At 35.3% G+C, this 17,803-nt stretch overlaps 1 non-coding gene across 1 annotated transcript; it reads right to left on the reverse strand.

The window, feature by feature from the left end:
- Nucleotides 1-865: 865 nt before the first annotated feature.
- On the reverse strand, nt 866-941 carry TRNAV-GAC (transfer RNA valine (anticodon GAC)). The gene has a single exon. It is a non-coding gene; the product is annotated as a tRNA-Val (tRNA).
- Nucleotides 942-17,803: the final 16,862 nt, after the last annotated feature.

The following is a 17,803-nucleotide window of genomic DNA, read 5'->3' on the forward strand; positions in this document are numbered from 1 at the left end:
AAAAATATTTCTGAATGATATGTTAAACAACAATAACAATATCTAAAGTGGATCATTCCAATATTGACTAAACAAAAACTTTATGTCCCATCACTGCCTTTCCTGTATTATCCCAAGAAATAAATATAAGAGTAATAATAGTTTGGTCAAAATAACTAGTTAAAATAATGGAAGACAGATAAAAAGCAGAAGACTGTACTCTGTAGATGTTGACATTATTAACAAATAAACAGATGAAGAAATGCCCCAATGTTTCAAGCTTGCCCTTGATCTTCACACTATCTATACGTAAAACTTCTTGACAACTAAGCATGCTAAGAGTTTTCTTACTAATAATAGGATGTTTAGCTGAGGATATCAGAGACAAAAACTTTCTCTAAACTGCTCTTTCATCTTTCACTTTCTTGCCCTACTTTCATGATTGAGTTGACTGTTCTCACATTGATGAGTTACTGATGCCTTTCATCTTCTAATTACACCTTTAAGACCTTCACATCTACAAATTCTTGCATAGTTATATAGTTATAATTTATATATTAAAGAATTTTATAATTTTTTTTTTTTTGTATTTTTTTTGTATTTTTTTTTCTGAAGTTGGAAACGGGGAGGCAGTCAGACAGACTCCCGCATGCACCCGACCAAGATCCACCCGACAGGCCCACCAGGGGGCAATGCTCTGCCCAGCCGGGGTGTGGCTCTGTTGTAACCAGAGCCATTCTAGCGCCTGAGGCAGAGGCCACAGAGCCATCCTCAGCGCCGGGGCCAACTTTGCTCCAATGGAGCCTCAACTGCGGGAGGGGAAGAGAGAGACAGAGAGGAAGTAGGGGGGGGAGGGGGGGAGAAGCAGATGGGCGCTTCTTCTGTGTGCCCTGGCCGGGAATTGAACCCGGGACTCCTGCACGTCAGGCCGATGCTCTACCACTGAGCCAACCAGCCAGGGCCTAAAGAATTTTATAATTTAAAAGTCTCTGCTATCATGATAAAATAGTATGTACTAGGCATCCCTATATTGTAATAAACCTCACAAAGCAAAAAAAAAAAAAAAAAAGTCACTATTGAATGTCCTGTAGGGTTTAGTCTATGTGATTTATCAAATTAAAACTATTTCTGTAATAAAACAGAATTAGACTCATAGAAACAGAGAACAAAAAATTTGATGATCAAATTGTAATGTGTAAAAATGTCAAGTATATCAGAAAAAGCTAAGAATTATATAATTTCACACAAAATTGGGCTATAAAATTAAGACTCTTGGATATAGATAAAAGTAAAGTGGTTAACAGGGTAAAGGAGTTTGGGGGAAAGGAGGTGGGAGGAATAACAAGGGACATATATATTATAATGGAAAAATGATTTATTTGACTTTGGGTGATGAGTACACAGCACAATCAACAGTTCAAATGCTATAGAAATATTCACCTGAAACCTATGTACTCTTATTGATCAATGTTACCCCATTAAATGTAATTTTGTAAATAAAAATTAAATTTAAAAAGTGTCAAAAAACTAAATGCTACACATGAAAGTAATATAACTAATATAATATTGCATAGTAACTATACAGAAATTTTTAAAAAATGATTCTTGCTATTTCTAGTGTGCTCAGTTTAATAATGATACTATAATTTCATCAAATAAATTTATTCTTTTCTGAGATAATTATGTTTTTTATACCTTATTCTTTTTAATAGATAAGCACATAGATTGGTTCACAAAAAAAATAAACAAAACTTACATTATTAGAATAAATTTTAATTAATATATATAGAGACAATCTCAATGTTTAATAAGATTTTATACCTATTTTAATGGGTTATACTTCCCTCTGTTTTTCTTATATGTGTTATGTCCTCACGTTAGTATCAAGAGTTATACTGGCCTCAAAACTTAAAACTAAAATTAATATTATGTCTTCTTTCCATGTTTGCAGTTATTTTTTGTCAAGAATTTTTTAATAAAACTTCAACAACTATAATATTATTCATAACTTATATTACTACTTCTGTAAGTTTTGGTAAGATATTTTTTCAAGAAATATATCTATTTTACCTGATTTTCATATGTATTAACATGTATTTTTAATATTCTATCAATTATATATTTTTAGTGTGGGAAGGGCTTGAAATGGTGTCTTCTCTTACTTTGTTGGTAATGGAATTTATATCCTCACATTTTTAAATCAATCTGATTAAAGATTTATCAACTTGTTACTCTTAAAAAAATAATTTTTGTCTATTTTATCTAGTTGATATCTATTTTATTTTGGTTTATATATTTTCATTTTCTTCTGCTTTCTTTGATTTTAATAGCGGTATTAATCTAAATTATTGAGAGGAGAGCTTAGACATTTTATTTATTTTCTAATATACACAATTAAAATTATGATTGCTCTCAAGACACTAATTTAGCTGCATTCAACACTTTTTTATTAAGATTTTTTTAAAGAGCCGTGTTCGATTCACATAAAAATTGAGGAAAAGATGGAGATATTTTCCATATACTTTGTGGCCTCACATATGCATAGCCTCCCTTATTATCAACATTACCACTAGAGTGGTACATTTGTTACCACTGATAAACCTACCTTGACACATTATAACCACCCAAAGTCCACAGTCTACATCACTAATTGCTCATGATATTGTACATTCTAGGGGTCTAGAGAAATGTGTAATGGCAAGTATTCATCATTATAATTCCATATACAGTATTTACTTCACTTCCCTATACAGTAAATCCTCTCTGCTATACCCATTCACCTCCCTGGAAATCACTAACATTTTTTTATTGTAACCATTATTTTGCTATTTCTTAAATGTCATATAGTTAGCAACATACAATATATAACCTTTCAAATTGAATTATTTTACTTAGTAGTATTCATTAAAAAAAAACCCACAGAAACACTGCTGTGGGGTTTTACAGTAATAATATGTTTGGTTCTGTAAGAAGTGGTAAAACTAATTTCCGAAATGATTGTACTATTTTGTCAATTATCAGAATTCATAATACAAATGGATATCATTTTATTTCAATTGGACACATTGAATTACCAAGAAACAATTCATTTTGGAATATATTTTGTTGATCACATATATAAATGAAAATCAGCAATATATGTTGGTCACATAAATAAATGAGAATTCTTGTTGCTCTAAATCATGGCCAGCATTTGATGCTATAAATTTTCCAGATTATAGCCATTCCAACAGGTGTGTACTGTCTTAATTTGCATTTCCCTGATAATATATGATGTGGAATATTTTTATATGCTCATTTGCCATCTGTTTGCCTTATTTGGTAAGGTGTCTGTAAAGGTCTTTGGCCTGTTTTTTAATCAAGTTGTTTTTTTTATTTTTAATTTTAAGTTCCTTGTATGTTCTGAATAACAGTCCTTTATTAGTTGTGTATATTATGAATATTTTCTTCAGTCTGTTGCTTGGTTTCTAAGTCTCCTGACATTGTGTTTTGAAGAGCAGAAGTTTTTAATTTTAACAAAATCCAAAGTATTGTTTATTTTTAATATGATTATGTTTTTGGTGTTATATCTAAAAAACATTACCGTACCAAGGTCATTTAGGTTTTTTTTCTATTGTTTTATAGTTTTGTGAAAACTAATCCTTTAAACAAGACTCTTTACTAAAATATGGATTTGGGTTCCTGGCTGGTAGTTGGAGAAAATGTGTACAAGATTCCTAGAACTTGTAAAATTACTGCTTTCTCATGATATTTTTTTTGGGGGGGTGGGTAGTTATGATGGGGGAAATGGGTAATAAAAGAGTGACTTACTGAGGGTAAGAGGAAATACACTGAGGTACCAACGGAACCTTTAAAGACAAGATGCATGTAACTGTTCAGGAGAGACTTGCACCAAAAACTTCAGTAGTTCTTATCCTCAAATAATACTTTGAAATTAAGAAGACAGTTAAGCAAATAATTAAAAATGAGTCTTGTTAAAGTAAAACATCCTCATGAACTCATATAAACAAAATTGAATTTCAAAAGCCACATTTCTTAATACCATAATTTAGGTGTTAAAATTTCCACACATGAATTTGGTCAGTGACACAATTAAATTCACTGTATAATTAATAGAGGTAAGGCAGATTGTTTGGGGTAATATGCTCTTACACTGAAAATACAGCAATTTTTTTCCTTATAAATATAGTTATACATTTTTATTTTGATATATTGTAAAGCCAATTTTATTTCTTTCCTTTTTTTCCAAGTAGAACTTCCTCCTATACTGTCTGCAATGAGGTAATCAATGGAGAGTAAATGACCCAGAGTGTTTATTAGTGGCTTAAGGAAATGGAAAATATGAAATTAGCCTCTTTAATACATATAGATAAAATCACATTAGTGTGATTGACATATTTAAGGAATGTTAATTCAAATATTAAGATTCAAAGATTGGAAACATTTAAAATGTCCTTTAAAAAAGACTGATATAAATAACAGTGTATCTATAGAGAGATATACTATAAAGAACAAGGCTGCTATTTGTGATCTCCAAGTGTCACACGTTGAAAAACTCGAGTCTCAGTCACCATGAATAAAGTTTTAATGAACAGAGAGGTGTTTATCTTCTACAATAAAGATTTTCAAAATTTACAAGTGGATACCCAGAAGAAGGGTTGTTGGGTCGTATGCTAACTCTCAAGGTGGACAAGACACAGAAACAACCAAAGTGTCATGTGATAGATGATTGGATAGAGAAGATGTGGTCCATATAAACAATGGGATACTACTTAGCCATAAGAAAAGATGCCATACTGCAACACATTGGATGAAATTTGCAACATTATGGATGGACCTTGAGAATATCATGCTAACTGAACTAAGTCAGAAAAAATTAAGAATCATTTGATTTTTCTAACCAGAAAAATGACTTGTACTGCCTGTCACATGCACATCTAATAAGCAGAGAGCTTGAATCTTTAAAAGTGCTTTAGTCAGATGGTCAGCTAACTGAAAAGACAGGAGGCATCTATGCTTCCAAAACCTTCATTCACATTATTAGCTTACAGGCCTCTATCATAGGGTGATAAGGGGTAGTTAGGGATGGGAAAGGAATGTGGCCTTCCCCATCCCTGCCTTCACATGTCCTGCCTTCACATGTCCTGCCTTCACATGTCCTTTCTCAGGTCCAGATCCTATTTTTTTATTAGGCCTTATTATGCTTACCATTCTTGGAGATAAAATTTCTGGCCTTGTTACTTTTCCTAAGGACTGATCGAGTCCAAGAGCTCTACAGTCAGGGCTGTGGACTCTTGCATTTGGTCTGGTTTTCAAGATCTAACATCCAGGTTAGGGAAGCAGTCTAGCTGGTATCCCTAAGCCTGAAAAAGAAACAACACTCAGACAATTCTACAATATACAGTGCAAGATTAATGTACTGGGAATATGTCTACTGTTTGTCCTCTTACATTTTCCACTGTTATTTTTAGCTATCTGATTTCTATAAGATTAGTTTTATATAAAAATAATTATTTTGCTGCTTTTTTGGGCCTGGAGCTGAAACGTATCTGAGTCTTAGATGTTATTCTTAGGGGTTAATACTTAAACACTATTCTCTGGCCTCCTGGTCCACTCCCCTGATAAGGATCTAACCAGTATATCCAGAAATATGCTGGTGAATGAAGAATTACCCTTGAGACAGGTCCTTGTTTTCCTAATTTCATTCATTGTTAGGCACCCAGGGCTTTCTGCCCTAGTGACCTTCAGTGTTTGGCTAATAGTCATTGCTTGGCTCATGTCTGTCTAACAGCCTAGTACAATTTCATTTGTACGTGGAATATAAATTGAACAAACAACAAATTAAAAAATAAGTAAAACAATAAAAAACAATATGGTGGTTAGCAGAGGGAAGGATTGAGAGATAATAAATGGTAAAGAGGGTCAATATAAGGTGACAGAAGATAATTTGACTTTGGGTGGTGGGCATACATTGTAATGAACAGATAATGTAATGTACTCTTGAAACTTATGTAGTCTTATTAACCAATGTCATCCCAATAAATTTAATAAAAAAATAAAAACAAATATTTTATATATAAAATACCCTCATTATTTCTATTAACATATAATATTGACTGCTGATATAATAAAAAAACAATCCATTACAGAGATACCATCATAGCTTTTATTTGCTTACTATTTGTTTTGTTCATAATTCTGTGAATATTGAAAGTTTGCTTATATAATTTTTTTTTTTTTGTATTTTTCTGAAGCTGGAAACGGGGAGAGACAGTCAGACAGACTCCCGCATGCGCCCGACCAGGATCCACCCGGCACGCCCACCAGGGGGCGACACTCTGCCCACCAGGGGGTGATGCTCTGCCCCTCTGGGGCGAACCAGAGCCACTCCAGCGCCTGAGGCAGAGGCCAAGGAGCCATCCCCAGCACCCAGGCCATCTTTGCTCCAATGGAGCCTCGCTGAGGGAGGGGAAGAGAGAGACAGAGAGGAAGGAGAGGGGGAGGGGTGGAGAAGCAGATGGGCGCTTCTCCTGTGTGCCCTGGTCGGGAATTGAACCTGGGACTTCTGCACGCCAGGCTGACGCTCTACCACTGAGCCAACCACCCAGGGCTGCTTATATAATTTTTTAAATATATTATACATATACACACACTACTTTAAATATATTTTAGAGGAACATAAAATAGAAAAATGTGGAGGAGAGAAAGACACAGAGAATGAGGCTCTCACCATGGTTCCTAACACAGTAGTTCTTGGTATATACAGTGGTACCTTGAGATACGAGCAGACCAACAAACGAATTTTTTTTTTTTAAGATACAAGTCATGACTCTGTCCATATTTTTGTTCGAGATTCGAGCAAAATTCCAAGATACAAGTAGTGATTCATGATTTGGAAAGCTGCCGTTAGTTGGCGCGTTGGCGCACGGGTCCAGTATCGGCAACACAACACCAGCATCTAATACTTTCTCACGTGTTACCTGCAGAATCAAGTTGAATCTCATGCGCTGTACTTGTTCTTGCATCATTTTTGCATTTTTACTAACTTTTTTTGTGTGCTATTATGGGGCCGAAGAAAGTGAGTGTAAAGGACAGTGGTGAGAAGAAGAGAATGATGTCAATAGAAGTAAAGCAAGAAATAATAGAAAAACATGAGCGTGTTTAAGAATCTTGTGAGTCTTAAAGGTTTGAAGATTTTTGGAATGATATCCTAGCAGTGGCTTTACTTTACAGTCACCACTAGCATTTGCAAGTGATTGAACTGGCAAGGCTGTATGACCACAATACATCTACAATTTGTACCATCCTTAAACAAAAGGATGCCATGAAAAGCACAAATGCAGTGAAAGAAACTATAATTCTGCCCCAATTAAGGACAAATATCCATGAAGAAATGGAGAAGCTTCTGTTGGTGTGGGTGAAAGAGAAAGAACTGGCAGGAGATACAGTGATGGAGACTGTAATATGCAAAAAAACACGTATTATTTATGGCAACTTGAAGAAGAAAGAACCATCAACCTCAAAAGAGGCGGCAGAAGATACATTTAAGGCAAGTCATGGCTGATTTGAAAATTTCAAGAAGAGATCTGGCATTCACTCGGTGGTGAGGCATGGTGAAGCTGCGAGTGCTGATGTTAAGGCAGCTGAGGAGCACATTGCACGTTTTGCTGCACTTATCACAAAGGAAAGCTACATCCCCCAACAAGTGTTAAACTGTGATTAAACAGGGGAAAAAATGCCCCAGAGGACTTTTATCACCGCAGAGGAGAAGAAGCTGCCAGGCCATAAACCCATGAAGGACCATCTGACCCTTGCATTGTGTGCAGATGCTAGTGGTGACTGTAAAGTAAAGCCACTGCTAGTGTATCATTCCAAAAATCCTCAAGCCTTTAAGACTCACAAGATTCTTAAAGAAAAATTGCAGATTATGTGGTGTGCCAATGCTAGGGCATGGGTTACATGGCAGTTTTTTATTGAATGGGTAAATCTCGTCTTTGGTCCTGCAATGAAGAAATATCTTCAAGAAAATAAACTCCTGATGAAAGCATTACTAATCCTAAAAAATGCTCCAGCCCACCCACCTGGTCTTGAAGATGACATTCTCGATGAGTTCAAATTTGTGAAAGTCTTCTACCTCCCACCCAGCACGACTTCAATCTTGCAACCTATGGAACAGCAGGTCATTTCCAACTTTAAAAAGCTTTACACAAAGCACTTGTTTTGCTACTGCTCTGAGGTGACTGAAAGTACAAATCTAACCCTTTGAGAGTTTTGGAAAGATCACTACAACATTGTGATATGTTGACGCATTATTGACTTGGCATGGCAAGAGGTTACAAGAAGAACCTTGAACTTGGCATGGAAAAAGTTATAGCCTGATGTTGTTGTAGACAGGGACTTCAAAGGATTCAAACCAGAGACCGAGACTGAGGTAGAAGCATTAGAAGAGATTGTGTCCCTTGGAAAGTTGATGGGTCTGGAGATAGATGAGGGTGATATAAAGGAGCTGATAGAAGAAGATGAGGAGGAACTCTCAACTGAGGAGTTGAAGGAACTACAGGTGATGCAACATAAGGAGTTTCTGCAAGAGATTAGTAGTGAGGAGGAGGTAGAATAGAAGGAATTGATTTCTACAAGTGAAATGAAAGACATGCTGGCAATGTGGGAGACACTTTCAAGTTTCATTGAAAAGAAACACTCAGAAAAAGTTTCAACTGGTCGTGCTTCAGCACTTTTTAATTACACTTGTTTGCCACATTTCCATAACATTTTAAAAGGCAGGCAAAAGTAAACCTCTTTTTTATTCAATGAATTTTTATTCAAAAGTTCTTCAAGTGAAAGTGCTGAAAGTGCAGCCAAAAAGACAAAAAACAGGTGATGATTAAATAAAAAATACGTAATGTTAAGCTTAGGTTAAGTTTAAAGTTAAGAAAGTGCATTTTTTTACAATTAAGTTTTTGTGGTTTCATTTTAAGTAAAGAAAGTGCAGTTTCAGTTTTGTTTAAAGTAAAGAAAATGTAGTTTTAGTTTACATTTAGTGTTTAAAAAGTGCAGTTTTAGTTCACATGTCTACAGTGCCTGCATCCCTTCCTCCCTCCCACCTCCTTCTCCATTCACCTGCATTAACCGCACTGGTCTGTCTCCAAGGTAAGAATACAGTACTAAATAGCACTTTTTTCTTTTATTTTACATATTTTGTTATGCATTGGTAAAGTATACATGTGTGTTTCTTAATTAAAAACATGTCATTTTTCATAATTTAGGATGGTTTGGGGATGTTTCACAGGGCTGGAACAGATTAAATCTATTTCAGTTATTTTAAATAGGAGAAATTTGTTTGAGATATGAGTTGACTGATTTATAAGCTCAGTTACAGAACAAATTAAACTTGTATCTCAAGGTACCATTGTAGTATGTATTCAATAAGTATTTTAATGAATAAAAAAGAGTTAAAGATTGGATTTAGTATGCTTTCTTGTAAGCTTGCTTTAGAGAATTTATTGACTATTAAGCATTATATACTATACTTTTCTTCAAAACAAACCCAGACTTCAAATCAAAGTTACGTATTTATCGTTTACATATTTATAACATAGAACTTTAATTGAAGTATAAACTATTGATGTAAGAAAAGTCCAAATCTATAGGGAATTTTTATGAGTTTATTTGAGCCAAATTGACAACATGTCATAAGCAAGATTTCAAATGGTCATGAGAATGACAGCTGTACAGGGTTTTTACACATTTGGATTAAAGAAAAAACATAAGGAAGGTTAGAGGGTGGTTGGGAAAATCAAGGTACAGTGTAGTTAACAAGATTATGCGCACCCTTGAGGCTGGTTACAACCCTCTGGAGTCTATAAAAAGAGATTAAGCTGGTATTTTAAAAAGTGTGTTAACCTAGATGCACAAGTACAATGGACAGGGCTTGCTTAAAGCAAAGATAAACCTTTTCATAGGCTTGAGGCTTGTCTACCCACCAGGAACTGCAGAGTCAGGAATTTGTAATCAAATCAGCCTGTGAGGTGACTTTTGGTCAGACTTATTATAAAGCTCCTTTTTTATCTGCAAAACTTTAAATAAAATACCTTTTCTACCACTGTAGAAATCATAACATATTTCATCCACTGGGTCCCAATTCTCATAACTTTTGACTTTGAATTAAAAGTAAGAGAAAAAAAATGGACCACTAATTTTAAAAAGTAAGGCTTTAGCAGCTACCTAGTTAGTGTCAAATTTTAATTTTATCATTTGTAAGGAATTTCAGCTGCACCAGTAATTGTTTTCCATGCACATCCTCCTTCTGTTTTCAATGCTGTTACAAGAGACTCACAAAACAATCAGCCCCTTTGAAATCATTTGGCAAGAGTTAAATAAGCCCTGGTTCCAATTATATTAATGAAGCAGTAGAGGCAACTGCTCCTTTGAGCGCTGCATTAAAATGTCGAATTGGTGATAGTACAGCAGCCTGCAAGATATCCATGTCAGTATCTTAAATTTTACACATATAACTCAAGTTGCTTAGTCTAAATAATATATCTAGGGTTACTAAATATGCATAATTTTATATATTAGTTTGCCAATTAAATTTAAATTAATGTATTTAGTGATTCTCCAAAAACCACCAAAACATTATAATGTGTTAATTATAATGTGTGGACCATTGTAGCCTTGTTGAATTTTAAAGATTTATTTGATTCTAATGACGTTCACAGTGGCAGATGTGTATCAGTAGTGCATTGAACTGTAACCCACCTCTCTCTCTTTCATTCTTCTGTATATCATCTAATGTCAACTTTTCTGCCCATTATACTTGTTTTCTTTAAAATAGAGGCATTAGCTCTTTAGATGAAAGATTTAATACTATTCTGAATATAAAGAGTAAGATAAATCTACAAATTTTAGTTTATTTTAAAGAACTACCTAAAAGTTGACTTCTCTATTACATCTTTCCAGGCCCAATAGTTAAAATGTATCTCATCTTCTCCACACTTATAATTCACAGCATTTTCTCTAGCATGTCATTTTAACATTATGCAGTTTAAGTAAGTTTTTGTTGTTGTTGTTGCTGAGTTATTAAGAAAACATGTCTTCTTCTTTACATCAAGCTGCAGGGGCATCAGAGAGAGGTTCCACTTGAATTAACTGTTTGATTCAGTGTTCTCTATAGGGCATTATCATGATGGCTCTAAGTTGATTACTGTGTCACAATTTGTTGATCACTGAAAGAAGCTTAATGATGGGGGAAGAACACAGTACACTAATACTGCCCCTGTTATCTAACAAGTAAGTGTTTATATTTTCTATATTGTACCACCTTAACAATTCACTAAATGCTTGAAACTTTCTCATTATATTAAATGATTTTCATCCACTTTTAAAAATACAGATATATTTATATTATATATATATATATTTAAACTATCCAAATACAAAATGTGGATCAGCTAATTTGCATATATCTTTGCTCTTGCTTTGTTAATTTTTTTCTCTAAGTGTTAGAATGAAAGAAAAAAACAGCAAGTCTGGGGACTTCAGACTAATTATAATAAGTCAATATATCATATGTCTTCAAATGGATTACTTATCAATAAAACATAGATTAAAAGATAATTGATCAATTCTTAGATCCTTATAAACCAAGGAGAAATAAAATATAAAAATATTTAAGTTAATAATAATTTGTTTAGAAATGGATATATAAAATGCATTACTTTTCACTTGGAGGTGTTGGAACTTCTTTTACTATTTCAATATGTCAATTTAATTTAATGTCTTAATTTAAAAAAAACTATTATAGGAAAACATATATTCAATTTAGAAATTTTATAAAATACTACATAATATAACACTCACTCAAAATAACCATAAAACCAATCCATAATTATACTATCATAAGCAATACCATTGATAAATCGGAAATGTTTTTGAAATTTTTGCAGATCTTACTTTATAAATGGTGCTGAGCATGGCCTTTAGAATTTTTCAGCCCTTATACTTACTGACTGTGCTACATTGGGTAAATCATTTAGCCACTAAATATTTAAGAATGAGTTTCTATTGGTAAAATAGAGAGAATAAATGTACTAATATGTGCAAATTAATTAGGCAATATGAGTAAAGTTTAGCTACCATAGCTACCATAATGAAGTTATTATGATAACAAAGATCATAGTGATAAATTCTATCTCAAAATAACAACGTTGGGGAAAAATACAACTTATATTTTATAAATATACTATACAAAATTGTTCCTGTAGGCGTAAATCAAATGCAAAGAATATATAATACCTACTTGATACAGTTAAAGGCTTTGAAAATAAGTTAGAATAAATTAAAATATATTTGTAAATGTAGTTTAACAAAATATATTTGGCATTAGTAAATCTAGAAAATCTTTCTAAAATGTTAATTCTAAATTTATTCTTTTTAAAAAGCAAGGGATAAATAATACAATTTCTTATCATTTTTAAATTCTGCAAAAAAAATTGTAGGATTATTCTTTTGAAAGACATAAGCTCTTCAGATATAAAATTGATCTTTACTCTGCTGTAATGTTCTGTTCTTATGAATACAGAAGACTTTCTCTGCTAAGATTTTAATGTCATTTATTGCTTGGCCAGAAATAGTCTAAGCTCTCCATGTAGTGTGGGAGACAGGATAAGTATGTCTTGGCCAGTGTTGCATTGCTGAGAAGAAAAGACAAGGAAGAAAAAAGAGATGGTGAAGAAAACAGTTTTGGAGGAAGGAGTGAAAGGCAGAAATAGAGTGTGTGAGGAACAAAAGGGGAAAAAATACAACACATAATGAGGAAGTAATGATTTAATGCATGAAAGAAATTTTAATCTTTAATTAATCTTCAATTAATATTTCAATAACAGAATTTTATTTCTTACAAAAAATCTTTTAGAAAATTGGAGATTTAATCAATTGTATACATTACTTAAAGCAGCTTCTTGGAAGTGCAATGGTTTTCACACTACAAAATTATTACTGGAAAGGTGCAGCATGATGTCACATAGTGGTTTTGTGGGATGCTATAAAAATCTGAATGAGAACTAGTTTCTTCATTACAGTACAGTTTGTGAACTTTTTTGTATATATTAAATTTAAAAACTAGTTGATGGAAAGGAAAAAAACTATTGAAATAGTAAAGAAAGATAAAAATTTTTTAAAGGAAAGTATAATCTTGTCATTTAAAATTTTTTAAAATTGTAATTAATTGATTTTATAGAGAGAGCAGAAGGGAGAGAGAGACAAAGAGAGAAACATCAATTTATTGTTCCACTTATTTATTTATTCATTGGTTGATTCTTGTATATGCCTTGACAGTTGACTGAACCTGCAACTCTAGTGTATAAGAAAGATGCTATAACCAACTGTGCTACCCAGCCAATGCCTAATCTTGTCATTTTTTAAAGCCATAGCATCCTTCAAGTCAATGTATGGTTTGGCTGTATTCATGTGATATTAATATAATAATTTAAATAAGATAATTAAGACATAATACTAACTTTTCTGGTGATTGATTTAAATATGAAGCTATATGACATTATGTTACTCCATTTTTAAGAGTGCATATTTTAAAATATTTTGCATAGTTATAATTGCTGTGCATCTATGTTTCAAAAAGTATCTTGAATGTTAAAGGATATTTTTTTCATAGCAAATAAGTAGTACATCTTACCAAAAAAAAAAAAATTCATTCTTAGCAAAATATGCAGTCTTTGGACAGTTGGTACCCTGTTAACCTCAGGGGACTCACCTCCCATTGATCTTTCAGAGCACCACCCGTTCTACCAATGCTGTTAAACTGCTTGCTTTTCCACCAAGGCATTGTGTTTTTCTTGTACCTCCAAATTATGCATAAGTATTTCTCTGTATCTAGAATTCAGCCGACCTGCTACACTATGCTTCCCTAAGAAAACTTTTTTCTAGCCCTGGCCAGTGGCTCAGTGGTAAGAGCATCAGTCAGGATATGGACATTCCGGTTCAATTCTTAGTCAAGATACACAAGAGAAGCAACCATCTGCTTTTCCCTCTCCTTCTACCCCTTCTCTCTCTCTTTTTCTCCCGCAGCCAGTGGCTTAATTGGGTACAGCATGGCCCTGGGTGCTGAAGATGGCTCGTTGGAGTGCACCAGCCTCAGGCACTAAAAATAACTCAGTACTGGAGCAGTAGTCCCAGATGGAGGTTACTTGGTGAATCTCAGTCAAGGTGCATGTGAGAGACAGCTTCACTATCTCCCCTTCTCTCACCTAGAAAGAAAGAAAGAAAGAAAGAAAGAAAGAAAGAAAGAAAGAAAGAAAGAAAGAAAGAAAGAAAGAAAGAAAGAAAGAAAAGCAAAAAACATCTTTCCAGACTCACTTTATTTTTGCAGCTTTATTGCTGCCCAGACCGTGTTGTACACTTTTTCCTTTGTGTTTTGTTAGTATCCCAATATAATTGTATAATTAGCATATTTTATTATAATTATCTGATAATAATCTATGAGAGTCCACTGCCTTTGTCTTAGTATTTTTTTCTACCTGAGATGATAACTTGCACTTAAAGTTTTTGTTGACCCTTGATACTATCTGCTTTAAAATTTTATTATTTCTCAGGGGAACATAATTTTTACTTTACATATATTTTTTTTCTCATTTACTAGATTCAGCTCATGAGGGGGACAATTTATATATACCTAAACATGTTTGGAATCTTATATTCCCACACTGGGTTTGAAGATTGAATTGCAATGCAATTAGAATACTCTATAATTTCAAAGGTACTTTCTGAAGTTAGTACATTCTGAACTTGTGATATCATACTCTTAAGTCCTAACTGTTCTCATTCCACAAATTTTATGACAGAAAAAAAGAAGTTTGGAAAGTGTGAGTGCTAGTTTTGTGTGTCAACAGGTGATAGCCATAGTATCCAGCAATTTAATCCAACACTCGTCTAAGCGCTGCTTGAAAGCATCCTGTACCTGTGTTTACAGTCTCAATCAGCTGGTTTTTAGTAAGCTGCCCTTGGTAAAATACGTGGGCCTTATACAATCAGTTGAAAGTCATGTAGAGCAGTGGTCCCCAACCTTTTGTGGGCCACGGACCAGTTTAATGTCAGAAAATATTTTCACGGACCAGCCTTTAGGGTAGGATGGATAAATATGTCACGTGACTGATAAAAGGTCAAGAGTGAGTCTTGGATGTAACAGAAGGAATCTGGTCATTTTTAAAAAATAAAATATCATTCAGAATTAAATATAAATGAAACAAAAATAATGTAAGTTATTTATTCTTTCTCTGCGGACCGGTACCAAATGGCCCACAGACCGTACTGGTCTGTGACCCGGGGGTCAGGAACCACTGATGTAGAGCATCAAGTAAGGCTTACCAAAGAAGAAATTCTGTCCCTAGACTGCAAGCTCAAATTGTAGCTTTTGAATCCTGAAATTTATCCCATATTCCTGCCACATGGATTTTTAAAAATTTATTTATTGTGTTTACATAGATTTTAGTGTCTTCCCAAAAGCATCCCCCCCATATTCACCTCAACATCTCCCTTACCCTCCTCCCAAAAGCTCTCTCCCCCCTCCCTTCAGGTTTAATTCCATTCCTCAGTTCACATTGTTCCTTGGATTCCTCAGATGAGTGAAGTCATGTGATATTTTTCTTTCTCTGCCTGGCTTATTTCACTTAACATAATAGTTTACAGGTCCATGCATTTTGTTGCAAAAGGTAAAATTTCCTACTTTTTCATGGCCCCATAGTATTCCATTGTATATATGTACCATACCACAGCCTTTTAATCCACTCGTCCACTGATGGACACTTGGGCTGTTTTCAGATCTTTGCTATTGTGAACAAGGCTGCCATAAACATGGGTATGCATTTCTTTTTTTGAGTCAGTGATATAGTGTTCTTGAGATATGTTCCTATATGTGGGATGGCTGGGTCAAAAGGCAGTTCCATTTTTAATTTTTTGAGGAATCTCCATACTGTTTTCCACAGTGGCTGCAAAAGTCTGCATTCCCACCAGCAGTGCAGGAGGGTTCCTTTTTGTCTACATCCACGCCAGTACAAATCATGTGTTGTTTTGTTAATGAGCACCATTCTGACTGGTGTAAGGTGGTATCTCATTGTGGCTTTAATTTGCATTTCTCTAATGATTAGTGATGTTGAACATTTTTTCATATGCCTATTGGCCATCTGTATGTCCTCTTTGGAGAAGTGTCTATTCATTTCTTTTGCTCATTTTTTGATTGGACTGTTTATCTTCCTCGTGTTGAGTTTTACAAGTTCTTTTTAAAGTTTGGTTATTAATCCCTTATCAGACATATTGTCGAATATGTTCTCCCATTGTGTGGTTTGCCTTTTTATTCTGTTCATATTGTCCTTAGCTGTGCAAGAACTTTTTAGTTTGATATAATCCCATTTGTTTATCCTGTCTTTTATTTCACTTGCCAGTGAAGATAAATCGGCAAATATATTGCTGCGAGAGATGTCAGAGAGCTTACTGCCTATGTTTTCTTCTAAGATGCTTATGGTTTTGTGGTGGATCGCAGAGCACATTCCTAGCAGCTGTGACTGATGCAATGCTGTGAGAATATTCCAGCTCCTAGAACCCTCCTGGGCATAACCAGGAAGGGAGCTCGTCCACTATAAGGAAGTGACTTAGCGACAACCACACAGCTCCCTGATCTTTTAAGCCATTGGCTATGAAGGACACGCTATAACATCCTATTGGCTGAACCCATGTATATAATAAGCTAATTTACTTCCTGAATAAAGTGGATCTGCATCACTGAACCTGTTCCCCAGAGTCGGGTCTTTGCATCTCTCTCGTCTTCACCCCAGGCAGGACTTGTCCACAACTGGTGCCCAAATGTGGGGCAGGGACCTACCTGGCATCCAAGGGATGGGTGAGTGACCCTCTGCAATGGGAAACCTTCCTCCCACTCTCGAACCCCACAGGCTCGAGCCCTGCATGCCCTCTTGCAGAGTAGGAAAATTAAAGTTTGTGAAAAGGATCTCTGTACTTACTGGGAGATTCTCTCTAGTCTCAATCCCTGGATTGAGGATGCACCCCTCTGGGATCCAGGTACTTGGGCCCAAGCCCTCTGACACATTCATTCGGCTGAGGTGCATGGGGGGCAAACCTTCCCTCTCGGCCTCACTCCTGCATTATTGGCAATACACACCTGCTTGACCAGTGCTCCTGCTGGGGACCCTCCGCTGGTCCCTAAGGTCCTGCAGGCTACTCCTCTTTCAGAGGAACCCCTACCTCCATATTTGCCACCCCCTATAGAGGAAGAAAAGGGTTGGGCCACTGAGTTTGATGGACTTGCAGCCAAGCATGCGGAAACAAAACTAGATACATTAGACACTGCGCCATCAGCTCTGCCACCCAAAGGAGTGGAAGTCATTACTTCCGCATTCCCTGCCGGGGCTCAATGCCCCACCCCAGCCTCTCAGGTGCCATTTTCTCCAACATGTGTTTCAGCTGCAGACCCATGGGCCAGCCTATACGCCCCATGTGTCTTTCTTCTTTCTGTCTGTCTTGTCTATTTTTCTGTATCTCTCTCTCTCTCTCTCCCCCACCCCTCTCTCTGAAATGTTGCTAGAGGGACCCAGCCATGGCACAGTAGTGAGAATCACACCCTCTTCTCATGCAAGGGAGAGGTTATGCTTGTGTTTTTCGCCAATTTGATCCCAGGAACCCCCCAACCTGCTTGACAGGGTTTCTTGGGCACCTACTAAGTGGTTCAGTCTTCACCGGTACAAACCCACAGTGCTTACCTTCTCCACACCGACTGCGCCTGAGGGGAGAAGGTTCTCAGCGC

This window comes from Saccopteryx leptura, chromosome 2 (genome assembly GCF_036850995.1).
Source record: "Saccopteryx leptura isolate mSacLep1 chromosome 2, mSacLep1_pri_phased_curated, whole genome shotgun sequence".
Classification (NCBI taxonomy): domain Eukaryota; kingdom Metazoa; phylum Chordata; class Mammalia; order Chiroptera; family Emballonuridae; genus Saccopteryx; species Saccopteryx leptura.